Source organism: Rhincodon typus, chromosome 34 (assembly GCF_021869965.1).
Source record: "Rhincodon typus isolate 14 chromosome 34, sRhiTyp1.1, whole genome shotgun sequence".
Lineage (NCBI taxonomy): Eukaryota > Metazoa > Chordata > Chondrichthyes > Orectolobiformes > Rhincodontidae > Rhincodon > Rhincodon typus.
Window position 1 is genome coordinate 24,426,921 of NC_063365.1, and position 14,426 is coordinate 24,441,346.

General features: G+C 38.8%; 1 long non-coding RNA gene across 1 annotated transcript in view; it reads right to left on the reverse strand.

Moving 5' to 3' along the window:
* LOC125486860 overlaps positions 1-14,426 on the reverse strand; it is a 38,906-nt gene that overhangs the window by 5,375 nt on the left and 19,105 nt on the right. Inside the window, exon 2 of the long non-coding RNA XR_007265475.1 lies at positions 69-1,080. This is a non-coding gene — a long non-coding RNA (uncharacterized LOC125486860). The remainder of the gene's footprint in view (positions 1-68; positions 1,081-14,426) is intronic.

Consider the following 14,426-nt stretch of genomic DNA (forward strand, 5'->3'; position numbering starts at 1 on the left):
CTCTGAATCAAACTTATAACTCAGCTGTGTATATCCTGCAGAACCATGCATCGACCAGAACTACTCACCTGCAGTGCACTGTTGAGAAAGCAGCTATTCTGCCCAGGCGCATTCATCAGTCCCTTACTTGCTGCAATAGAAGTCGTGCTCCGTGGCAAGAACATACCCTGAACGTTATTGTTTGGTGTGAAATAGCCCTTCCTCCAGGACATCCTGGCTGACGTCTTTTAGAATCTGATATTGTGTTCTAGAGCAGACTCGCCTTTTTTATCAACATTTAACCAAAAGCAAAAATATCATCTCACATTGAATCACAAAAGGGAAGCTTAGCGTTGATCAGGCAGTCCCTCAGGGGGCCATTAAAAATCACAGCAGGGAGGAAACATTCAACAGTCACTACTTGCAATTCCATGATGAAACTATAGTTCAAAAGCAAACTCCAAGCCAATGTTTCCTTTTGTACAGCACAAGTTTTAAAACAGTATCTCACACAGCTTCAATCGTTCTGGAGCAACTTGTTCCAAATCTCTGTGCAGCGAGGTACAAGGAGTTGCTCAAGTCCTGAATTCAACCATAGATTTGTGGACTCGCAGAACTGGAAGTCAGCTTTCACAATATCAGAGTGGAATTTCTTCACTTGGACTCTTCAGGGGATATTTCCATCACTTGGTGATAATTGAAAACGCAGAGACAGTCATAGTTTTAAAGAACTCGGCTTTCAATACAATTCTTCAAATATTGTAAACCCAGTACCATACGAAGATCTTTTAAAAACCCAAACACGCCAGTTTCTGCCAGAACATTTTGAAGCATTGCGTCATGTACTCATTTGTTAGTGTTCTGCCAAACATTCTCGCTCGCCTTTGATTAAGCTTCCTTGATAAGATGGCTATTAACTCATTGTTTTGAACCTGTAGCCACAATCTCCACAGTACATCTTAATCCTTTTCTAGATCATTAATCAAGTATTTGAATGTTTATATGGGCCATGTCAGCGTCCTCTGACCAGATTTGCTTCCCCAGTGGAATCTGCTCATCTGCTAAACTGCTTGGATCAGCTGCTTTTCATTTGACAACGATCTGTAAACAGAAAAGGAAAAAAAATTACATTGTTTCCTATCGGTGACGTTTATAGCTCAGTGATTGTAAAACTTGGTTTATTTAACTTCAGCAGTTTGCATAGACACTGGGGTACAATATATGAAACGTATTATCAGACTGCGTACATCCATTAGCATTATGCTGCAGCTTCCATGAAGCATGTCACACTATCAGAAAACAAAATCAATTTTTACAAAATCTAACTTAATGTCTTCAAGATAACAGCAATTCATTTATCCAAATGAAAATAAACCAGTGAATTGCTCACACTTCCTTAAAGCATGTCAGCCTTTACAGCAAACAATTGACGCTTTAAACATAATGACAAACACCAGCAACAGACAGCAAGTCACACCGTAATGAGGTCATCCGTAATATTTGACTACAGCAGTTGTACTGTGAATACTTGCCCAAAGCACTCAACATACTTAGTAACACCAGATAAAATTTGCTGAAGAAACAGGACTGCATTTAAATATCAAGGCAAAACATTCCTGTCAACATAAATACTTGTGTGCATTGATGGCATATGGAATCAATTACCAAGAGCCAGAACACAGTAATGGGAGACAACTAAACATGGCTCGTCATTATCTTCATATTACTGTAACTGCGTCATTTTCATCACATATGTCAGCTTAGCCTCCTTATACTGTTACCTCAATAACTTCTCTCAGCCATTTGCACTCAATTCTGAGCAAGTTAAAGCAAGATGAAACTGAACAATGTTTCGTATTTAATAAAAGATTTTTTCAAAAAAGTAGTCAGACAATACTCATTCTAACTAGTCTGCTCCTGATAAATTTTGTCTTTGCTTAATTTAAATTTATAGATAACGTCAGCATAACAATGTCAATAACATTATAAAATGAGAATTGTGTTTATAAACTGACATCATACATTATGAAAGAAGCAACCATGAATTAAGATCAGACTGTACTTTGCATTTTATTTTCCACTGATGTTAGCAACAAAAACACCTTTGATTACTGTTATGAAAATTGGATAAACACATACAGCATTTTCAGCTTGAAGGCTATCATTGGCAGTGTAATTGAATTCAAGTTGAAAACAATTCTCCAGAGTGTTTTTCCCCCAAGACGATGCATCACAGATCCCAGGAGTTTAAGAAGAACTTGACTCAATTTGTCCTCCATTTTTCACCAATTCAAACATGATGAATTTAAAATGAATATTCTCACTTTGTACCCATCTTTGTAGCAATGGTGAAAGATCATTAATCCAGTCATAATTGCATGCTATGCTTTGATCCTGTGTATCGAGCAAATAACTGAAATATCTTCAATGTGAAATTAAGAAATGGGACAAAGTAACTGACTACCTTCCTATCCTCAAGCGATTTCAGTAGCTGGAATGAGGCATTTGAAACCAGATTTAGTAGATCTAAAGCTGTTTCTGTTTTAACAGCTTTTACGTACACATGAAAGCCACGCGTTGGGAGAATATGAATCACCAAACAGGATGCAACTTGCCCAAAAATATTGGTCAGCAAGGAGGTTTATAATTCTTGTGCATGAAACTAAAGTGACTTTTCTTTTGTTTACAAATTACATTTTAAAATTGAACATATTTCAACTTTGCTGCATAGCTAACATAATGCAATAGATTCAACTGGATTGTTTAGGAGGAATACTGACACAACAGGAGGCCATTCAACCCTTCAAACTGATTTTGATATTCAGTCAGTTCATGGCTGACCTGTACATTATTTCTTGATGATCAAGCAAGATTTCCCTTTTGTAAATCCATGCTGGATCTGCCTGATCTTGTCAATATTTTCTAAGTGCTCTGCAATTCAATCTTTTATATGGACTCTCATTTGCCCCACTGCCAATGTCAGGTTAACCAGTCTATAATTCATTGTTATCTCTCCACCTCCCTTTTTAAAAAATCATGGGTTTACATTAACTACTCTCCAATCTATAGGAACAGTTCCACCAATGGAATCTTGGAAGATGATCACCAATGCACACACTATGTCCACAACCATTTGCTTAAGTACTCTGGGTTATAGGTTATCAGGCCCTGAGAATTTATCAGCCTTTAAACATCAATTTCCCACAACACCATTTTCCTACAAATACCGATTTCTTTCAGTTATTCCTCCTCAATAGACCTGGTGAACCCCAACATTTTTGGGACACGATTTTGTGTCCTCCTTTGAGCAAGAAAGGACCAATATACTTAATTACAATTACAGCCAATAAAGCACACGGAGATAGTAAGAACTGCAGGTGTTGGAGTCAGAGATAACACTGGAGCTGGAGGAACACAGCAGGCCAGGCAGCATCAAAGTACCAGGATAAAGCACGGGCATATTTAAAATCAAAATACAGACTGTTGTAGGAAAAGTTCAACGGAGCAATTCCCAGCATGGGTTAAGGTTTTGATCACATTCCTTCCTTAAAACAGCTTCAGGGACAGCTTCTACATGGCTTCCTTTCAAAGTACTCCATGACACAGGTCACATTTAGGACATTATGGTACCGACAGTATTTTGCTTCTAAGTCTGCCAGTTTGGGAGGATAAAATCCTTTGCCACATGGTTCCCCAAGCTATGTAAGCCATTACACAAAAGCAAGTTTGTTGCTTCTACTGAACCTTTGGTTAGAATACTGTTTTGTGGTTCAGCACATTACTGTCTTACAGAGATGATTAAATATTACTTCAAATATTTTGAACAAACTTTGTAAACTCAATTTTATACCATGTCAGTTTGGATATTTATTGAGAATTTGCCAACTTCTTTCTACCTTTCATTCAAGTTGCTCGTCTTATCTGATCATCTGACTGTGCATTAAAGATTCTACAGCACTATTTGTTTTTAACTAGGTCTTTTGAGTACTGTTTATTTGCCGTAGCAAGACTAACAAACAGTGACTTCCCACTGCAGCACTATTACATAAATTTCCCTGACATTGTGTTTTAGAATTGCACCCTGGCCAAATTATCACAACGAGTTGTACACGTATAAAATGGCAAAGCTTAAAGGTGTGGCTTGTTTACAAGATCAGCTAGCTGCTTCGGAGCCATATATTTAAGACACACTCCCATACCTCAGATTAAAATGTAAGTGTAGTTTACTGAAAACTTGATGTTGATGACATAATAGGGGGTTACAAAAATGCAAAGTCATTATTTTCTTCCAGTTAAAATCACTGGATAGGGATTAGAAACACAAATTAGCTGTTCGTGCTGCTTTCACCTGAACGCAAAGTGAATTTGAGAGTCTCAGTTAAAGTCAATTTTATCAAAACCCAGACCAGAAATGTGAGCCAATTCCTTTGTATTCTACACTACACAGTGCCACTTCACAATTTATCACATGGTGAGCTGGATGTCGCATCTGAGAATCAGCCCATCATGCCTGCGTCACCATCTGAAAAAACAGCTCAGCTAGTCTCCCTCCTGTTTTTTTTCTCCCCCCTTAGCCCTGCAGCTTTTTATTTTTCAGATGCTGATCCAATTGTGTCATTAAACTGAACATTGAACCAGCTATTCCACAGACAGTGACTTCCAGGTGTGAAGGTACTGTGCCTTTAAGAGGCATTTGGTCTGTGCTGTTTCTCTCGCAGAGAGGTGTTGCCAGTGATGCCTGAATATCTGCTTCAGAAGCAGTGGAAAAACAGCTTTCAGGTCCATACGCTTTTTTTTAAAAATTAGTATGTTTTGCTTAAAGCCTGGACCCATCAAATCACCTCTGCAACGCAGTGCCTTACATTTACTTCTAATATGCTAAAAGGGTCTAGGCTATCTCCTCGATATTTTAAGGTGATTTGATCTGGTCCATAACAAAAGGATCCCAATCGTTTGCTATCTGAGCAGGTTCTTCCACGTCAATTTTGGTTCTTTTGTCATTTCCATTAAAGCGCTATCCTCTGGTAACAGTTTCTTTCAACTTACTCTGTGCAACCCGCTTATGATCCAGAACCCTTCATCAAATCTCCAATCATATTACAATGCAAACTGAGAAACCCGTACAAGTGCATGTCTTTGACAGCAACCATTATTTAAACAGAGGCACGGGGCAGCACAGTGGTTAGCACTGCTGCCTCACAGCGTCAGGGACCCGGGTTCGAATCCACCCTCGGGCGACTGTCTGTGTGGAGTTTGCACATTCTCCCGTGTCTGCGTGGGTTTCGTCCGGGTGCTCCAGTTTCCTCCCACAATCCAAAGATGTGCAGGCTAGGTGGATTGGCTATGCTAAATTTCCCCTAGTGCTCAGGGATGTCTAGATTAGGTGGGTTATAGGGGGATGGGTCTGGGTGGGATGCTTGGAGGGTCGGTGTGGACTAGGTGGGCTGAAGGGCCTGTTTCCACATTGTAGGGATTCTATGATTTGAAACGGTGCCTTCAGTGCAAGAAGTGCCCCAATGTATCCCAAAGGTATACAAACACAGAACAACAGCAGGCCACTCAGTCCATTCAGCCTGCTCTGCCATTCAATAAGATTGTGGATGATCGATTTTAATGTCGACTCTATGTTTCTACACATCCCTGATAATCTTTCTTCCCCTTGGTAACCAAGAATCTACCTTTGCCTTTAAAATATTTCAAGATTGTGCATCCACTGCCTTTTGAGAAAGGGAATTCCAAAGACTCTCAACCCTTAGGAAAAAGAATGTTTCCTCATCTTTGTCTTAAATGAGTGACCTCTTATGTTTAATCCATAACCTCTAGTGCTAGGTTCTCCCACAAGTACAAGCATGCTTTCGACATCCACCCAGTTAAGTTCCCTCAAGATCTTACACGTTTCAATTAAGTCACCCCTGACTCTTCTAAACTTCAGAGGATACCAGTCTAGCTTGTTTAGGCTTTCCTCAGGAGGCAACCATTCCTTCCAGCTATTAGTCAGCATAACTAAACCTCACTATAAACATACTCAAATATATTAATGGACTTAAATGTCCGAAAGGAGGGAAAGGAAGAGGACAGGAGATTTACAAACATTCCAAATGGAAATGAAGCCATGTTACATTTTGTTTTATCCCTTAATAAACACTATGATATAAAAGAGGGGGGTTATTTGGTCATTTGTCTCAGTGCAGTGTGTACAATGGTTATGCTATCACCCTCCTGTAAAGGGAATTGGTTACATAGTATACATGGAAAAGGATTAAAATTTGCAGAGCTATGCAGGAAGAGTGGGCTTGATTGGACAGTGGCTGACTAGTCTACATTAATGCTATCTCATTCCACGATTACAGCAGATTCATTCTTTCACAGAGTCAGACAGCACGGAAACAGATCCTTCGGTCCAAGCAGCCCATGTCAAACATAATTCCAAACTAAATTAGTCCCACCCTCCTGCTCCTGGCCCATATCCCTCCAAATCTTTCTTATTCACATATACATCCAAAAGTCTTTTAAATGTTATAATTGTACCCACATCTACCATTACCTAGTTCGGAGTTTTTTCTTACATAGAATTCAAATTTCACCAACCACCATGGTGGGATCCGTTCTCATGACTCTAGAACGTTAGCCTGATGCTCTGAATTGCTTTTTGTTTACTTCATTCATGAAAGGAGGGTATTGCTAGCTAGTCCGGCATTTATTGCCATCCCTAAATGCCAAAGGGTTAAGAGTCAACCATATTGCTCTGGAGTCACATGTAGGCCAGACGAGGGTAAGGATTGCAGTTTCCTTCCTTAAAGAATGTTAGTGAACCAGATGGGTTTTTCTCACAATTGGACAATGGATTGTCCAGAGTCCAGGGACATACCAGTGCCTCCCACAACAGCAAGTTTCCTTTGGACCTTTCACTGTCTGAAAAGGCTCCATATCAATGACATTTGTGGTTGTGGCCTGTACTCACCCTGAATGCATTTCCAATACATTTGTGCAAGTGGGATACAAGTAACATTCTCTGAAGTCATACCAGTGACATATCTGACTTACTTTGTAATTTTCCCCAACAACATTGACTCCTACTAGTCACATATGACTAAACAATTGTCCACTGCTGTCAGGTACCTCACTCAAATGGCTATTCTTTATACATCGTACCGAAACAATGAATGATGACTGGATGTTAAATTGTAGGGGTGGCATTGTGACAGAATCCCATACTGACCTCACTTATTGCCCACACAGCAGAATAATTCTTTCACAATCAACCAAACAATTATAATTCTCCAGGAACCTGGGACAGTTTGCTCCTCCCTAGCCCAAGGTGGTCAGGGCTCTGGTAACCAAACTATCAGTCAGAGCCCTCGAGGGAGTGCAGCGAAAGTTTACCAGTTTGATTTCAGGGAATGACAGGACTGATGAGAACAGATTGGCTAGGTTAGAACTGTTTTCACTCGAGTTCAGACAGTGGGATTAGGGGGTGGTGGTTCTCATAGAGACTTACGAAATTCTAACAGGGCTAGACAGGGCAGATGCAGGGAGGATGTTCCCAATGGTGGGTTTGTCCAAAACCAGGGGTCAAAGTCTGAGGATTCGGGGTACACCATTTAGGACAGAGATGAAGAGACATTTCTTCATCCAGAGAATGGTGAGCCTGTGGAATTCATTACCACAGTAAGTCGTTGATGCCAAAACATTGGATGTATTCAAGAGGCAGTTAGATATAGCACTTGGGGCGAACGGGATCAAAAAGGTTATGGGGAGAAAGCAGGATTAGGCTATTGAGTTGGGCGATCAGCCATGATCGCGATGCATGACGGAGCAGGCTCAAGGGGCCAAATGGCCATCTCCTGCTCACATGTTTCACTCTTTCTATAAAAGCAAAATACTGCAGATGCTGGAATTCTGCAATAAAAACAAAATGCTGGAGAAACTCGGCAATTCCAAAGAGGATTCACAGCAGACCTAAAGTGTTGAATCTGTTTCTCTTTTCATTGCTGCTGTCAGATTGGTTGAGTTTCTCCAGCACCTTCTGTTTTATTTCAAAGTATCAGCCAAAGTGAGCTCAGCAGAAACTAAAAGTCAAAACTACAACCCCATGGCTAGGTCACGAGCTGTCTTACCAAGAACCATAAGGGGAACTTTGAATCCCTTTACAATATTCGAACAGGGAATTAACCATTTTCTTTCTACAGGAAATATCTGCTATTTAAAATGTTAGCAGGTGCTGCTGCATTAACATTCAAAGACATACAATTTACCATTACATGGATTTTAGTCCATCAGCTTAATATGTGAGGGACTAAAACAATCAAATAAGCACTCTGGACAAATCCCTGATGAGTAATTATTTGTCACTAGTCCTAGATTTTTCTCATCCTCATTGGTACATGCATACAATCTAACAGAAGGTAAATTTGATTTAATACAATAAGCCAAATCTTCCAAGCAATTTTTAAGCCACGTTTTTAATTAAAGTTTAGTGCAAATTTGGAAGTGTAAATACTTTCCAAAATTAAACAGACTTACAAAACAAAGCCTGTATTCCCATTCCACAAATGAATTAAATTAATCTTATCAGTTTACAAACAAATGCTATCTCAGATAATGCAAATAATGCCATTTCATTGGAAAGAATTTCTTAAAATCTGGAAAAAATGCTAGAAGACACATCCTGTGACAGAAAACACTAGTCTGAAGCATTTAGAATTGAAGGCAACATGGAAAAGATGAATGGTAAATATATTGATGTGGAAGTTAGTTTTAAAACTCTTACAAAGCAACAGCAGCTGCTTATCTGCAATACCTTCTGTTTGTGTGGTGCTTGACTGAAGACCAATAATGCATAAGGGAAAAACAAGTGTTTAATGCATTTCTCCACACCTCCAGACCTCCAGGTTTCCCAGTCCGAATTATAAGAAAATATTTCTTTAATTCAAAACAATTAATAGCTTCAGTTCAAAGCTGTTTGGCCAAACAGTTAGAACATATGCTCTAGCACACCATATTGTGTTGCTGCACTATCTGTCCACATCAATACCATTCCTTACAGAATACACTGGCAAAAATTTCTACCAAATGACTATGTTGCTACACAACATTCAGTTTCCATAGAAACAATGCTACAAAGCCACAGCATACAATTACAAGAAGGGCATTATGCCTGACACCCATCACGCAGCACCTCTCGAAGAACTAAACAGCAGCACATCAAGGCGACCTACATAGAACCAGTCAAAACTCCAACAAAGAGATGTTTTTTAAAAACAGAAAAACGCTTCAAAATATTTCAGGAAGACCAAGTTAATATTACAATATTCCTAGCACAATTAACAACTAAATAACATAAGAACTAGGAGTAGGCCATTTGGCCCCTCAAACCTGCCCCACTATTCAACAGGATCATCATTGTCCTGCCTCAAGCCATAATAACACCTTTGCGCCAGGTCAGCATAGCTGTCAACTCCCTGATAATTCAAAAATCAAAGAGGAGGCAGGTGAATAACTCTGTTTCCATCACTCTGTGATAGACAATTCCTGACATCTGGGAGAAAAAAATTTCCTGCACATCACAGATTTGTACGAGGGTCCCCTTATTCTCTAAATAATCTCCTAATTCAAGATTTCCTCGTTGATGGAAACATCACCTTAACATCTATCCTACCAACCCTGCCTCAGGAAACCAAAACAAATTGCTGGTAAAGCTCAGCCGGTCTGGCAGTATCCATGGAGAGAAATCAGAGTTAACGTTTCAGGTTAAGTGACCCTTCATCAGAACTCAATTCACTCAATCCGAAATGTTAACTCTGATTTCTCTCCACGGATGCTGAATGACCAGCTGAGCTTTTCCAGCGATTTCTGTCTTTGTTTCTGATTTATAGCATCCATAGTTCTTTCAGTTTTTATTTAGTATTCCCCTCAAAAACTTGTTTGTTTCAATAAGATGATTCCTTATTCTCCTACACTCTAATGAATAAAGGCCAAATTAGTTTAGTTCTTGAGAAGTCAACTCCTTTATTCCAACAAAAAAAAAATCAGTAACATCTACATAGTTTATTCATGCTTTCAATAATTACATGTGATGCTGATCTTACTAACCTGACAATCTACCTGTAGCCACTATCAGTTGAGAACTTAGTGATGCTGGAATTCAATTAACACAAATGTGTGATGCTTTGATACTGTTAAATACTTCAGGGAACAGCAGTGATATCCCACATGTTCCCACTTTGTTGGTTATTTGCAGTCAAAAATTGATCAGCTAAATGCATCGTCCTTTTCTGAAGATTCAGCAAACAAGTTGCTAGTGTAATTATAAACTATTTCCCAGCCAAAGCTACAATTCATTTGTATCTATAACAATAATCTAAATATTTCAAATTATCAACACATCCAATATGGATTGTTAAAGAAGAACCAGTCTCTCAATTATTCAGAATAAACACAAGCAAAACAAAGCAAGATTTCAGTAAGGAGAATGCTCCTGGTATGAGTAATTACACTTTTGATTCTTGTAAAACCTTCATTTCTGCTGTGTAACAAACAAGGATAATGCTGGTCACAAAACCCACCTGGGGCATTTTTCCTTTGTTTCTCAACTACAGATATTTGTTGAAATATGAAACTTATTCCACAGATGCTAATTTTTCTGTTATTTACCAGATATAAACAGACTAATCACAATGCAAAGTCAAAGTCAATTTAGTGTAAATTCCTCGACTAATCAACACTGGTCTCCACACTACCGCAGCTGAAGTTAATGCCCACAATCTCAGATGATGAAAAGCTCCTGGGTACTTGGAAAAATAAACTCATCTGAGAAATACAAACAAGATTCTCACAGTGATTTTAAACAGTACAGTATTTACATGACAAAGGGGCCTCAATTAACAATCCAGAGAACATTTTGGAATAATCCACAGACCATTCAAATCACACCATGACAATTTGGGAAATTTGAATTCAGTTTAAAAATTGCTCAGTAAAATTGAAGATGGAGCTGGATTGTTTGCTGGCAAGGACCAAAATGATTCACATACTTTTTTTAAAATGAAGGACACACTGGTCATGTTGTTATGGACCAGACCAAATCTCCTCAAAACACAACATGGAGATAGCCTAAACCCTAACTTTTATCTTATTTAAAGGCAAGTGTAAGGCACTACCCTGCCAGATGTGGTTTGATTGGACAAACTACTAGGTTTTAAGCAAAACACTTTATTCCTATACCACAGTTAAGTTCAGACAGAAAACGAATTGGCATAACTTTAACTCTACGGAAATACGTAACAAAATAATACATTATTTAACTACTACTCATTAACTGTTCCAATATTGCAGTATTCCACAAACACACCCTTGGCAAAGGCAATTTCAGCAAAACAGATTTCCCTGACTTGCCATCTCCTCCAGTCAGGAGAAGGAACACCAACAGAACGAATCTAGCAGCAGAGAGCGAGCTCAAGCTTTTTGCAGCAGAGAAAGAGAGCTTCAACTCCAAAATTCCAACATCAACAACTGAAAGCAAAACCAAAACCCTGAATTTGTGTCAGCCTGACTCCATCCAGTCATGTTTTTGTTTATTTAAATAAAAACCCCAAACTATTTACTTTGCTTTCCGTGGAGCCGACTCCCCAGCACCAGGTTTACAACACCCCTCTTCGAGAGGAAAAGTCAAAATACATTCCTGTTAAAGGCACATTTTGTCACAGACTTAGGTGACTCCAGGTTCTTATTAACTTAAATGAATTAACTGCCGCTAAATTGTGTCAAAACCAAAATCCATCACAGGCTAAAGGCCAACTGCTGAGCAAGAAATGACAGCCATGTCTGCTCCACCTATACCAAAATCCTGGAATGCTATCCTCAAGGGCATTACAGGTCTATCTACAGCACATGGACTGCAGCAGTTCAAGGCAGCAGCTCACCACCACCTTTGAGGGCAACTAGGGATCAGCAATAAATGCAGCACCCATGGCCCACAAGTGAACTACAAGAAAAGGTGCAAAAGGAATCAGACAAAACTTCAACCTCTATTTCTTTTGTTCAGTTCAGAACAGCAATTAACCTGTTGTACAACAAAGAATTTTTCTCATTTCACTGAGTCATGCAGGTTGAATGCCAAACCATTCTGAATAAATATCACCTTCATTTGATCTGTTACTGAAGGGCCAAACCACCAGAATTACACACCAAAAAGCTCAGTCACTCAAATTACACATAGAAAACTTCCAGGCCGTTATTTAATATTTAGCTAAGTTTAAACCATAACAAAAAGAGTAACATAAACTGGACAAGACCAGCATGGCACAGAGATAAGATAGTCATGGGTGACTCAGTAAGGGGTTATTGCGAAATAGATGTGATGAAAAATCTTAGAGTCGAACATCCTCGGTGAGCTTGGACAATTTAGATATAATTTTAATGATTCCACAGCAAAACTTGAAAGCAACCAACACAGATCCAGGTATCCTCTGCAAAAAAGATTGCAAGAGATTATAAGGGTATCTTCAGCAAAGAAATAAATCTCCCCAGTGTAGTAGTAGTAATAGTTAGGCTGGCATTCGAGTTTGAGGTAACACTGGAGCAACTGCCCTGTGTCAAACTGACCTCGAGATCGTAAACTGAGCCAAAGTGAAACATAAACCTTTCCTCCATTTTTACACAGCACAAAAAGAGAAAAGCATTAAGCAAACTGCAACAGTCAAAATAATCTTTGCCCTCATCTTGTTATGTGATGACATGCCATTGAGGGTGCTTAAATCACCATAGCTGCAAACAATCTGCAAACAAACAGCTAAAATGGAACATGATAAATAGCTCAGCAGAATGTAAGATGTAAATAAAGGTGATCATCTCAATTTAGCAAATGACTACTTCAATTTCAAGTTGTGAAGTCGTGTAAATCTTAAACCCGATTGCAACCTTGAAAAGCACTGTTTACTGAAACAGTGCTATACTATAGTCCAGCATGCTTTTTTTTTTAAAAAAGAAATGGGAAAATCCTATTTCAGTTTGCTGATTTCATTAACAGATGGCAGATGCTGGTACTACAGGTAGACAAATTAATCAGAAAAACTCAGTTCTGTTAGATTTCATTCACCTTGTTTTATGATAAACCCATTGTTAGAGTCTATAGACAGGCCCAGGCTCTCTAAATTATTTCCATTTCCCACTTAACTTCCAATTTGTGTTATGGACTTGGCACTGCAGTATACAGCACAATAAAGCACCTGGGATATAACCTGCAATGCACTGGTCTGACGCAACCAAAAGGCTACTCCTTCAAAGAAGCAGCTGGTTTAAGTGGAGACTTTTAAATCTGAACAAAACCATGTATCTTTTAATTCCTGCTTAATTCCAAAATAATGATTTGAAAATATGGACCATTTTGCAAACTTGCGCCTCCAAGTTGGAAATGTGTTTGGGCCAATCGCAGATTCATAGACAATTCACAACACAGGTCATTGGTGTTTGCACCATTTAAGAAAAAGCTATCCACTGCACCGTCTTTTGGTCCAACAAGTCTACTCTGCAGAGGAGGTCTCTTGATATAGATTGGAGAAGTTGAGACTATTTTCCTCAGAGGAGAAAACGAAGAGAAGATTTAATACACGTTTTCTAAGTCACAAAGGGTCTGGACGGATGGATATGGAGAAACTTGTCAACAAGAGGGCATAGTTAACCAGACAGCTGGTGCAGAAACAATGGGCTAACTGGCTCTTTCTGCACAACAATAACTCAGATTCTGCAAAACACTGCAATCAACAAATATTTGAACAAAATGGTCCTAAATGGAACTTATGTCTGTTACATAGAATGTACTTTACTTTAGTATCCCAGCTACTAAATTAGTAGATACTCCACAATTCAAACTAAAAACCCATTTCAAAAAAATCAGTGTCTCATCATTGCCAACATTGGGATTTCAATATCAGTTATTTGCAAAATTTACAAGGAAATCTCAATAAATAATTAACATCGCATCTTACAGCTTTCTAATTCTGTTACTCTGATCTGCCCAAATAAATCCCAAACTTAACTGCCATTTTTCCAAAGGCATTTGCAAAATTTCCCATTTTAAAAAATCATGGAAATAACCTTGCAGCAACAACCTTTCATTCACTGTTAAACATTTACACTTAAAATTTTGCTATGTTTCCAACTAGCTCTTGCTCTTCCAATCCAAATGAACTGGTCTCCAAAAATGCAAGCTGTACGTGACATTGGAATGTGACAAACCCGTATATCAAAGGTTTAAGATAAACCTATTTCATAGAATGGTGCAACATAAAACAAGGCCATTCAGCCAATTGTGCCTGTGCCTATTATTAATTCAATCCCCATTCCCTAACCACTATGGCCTGCAAACGCCTCCTCTTTCAATTAGCATCTAATGTCCTTTTGATGGGCTTAATTGACCATTTCTCCACCACAATCTCGGAGTGCATTTC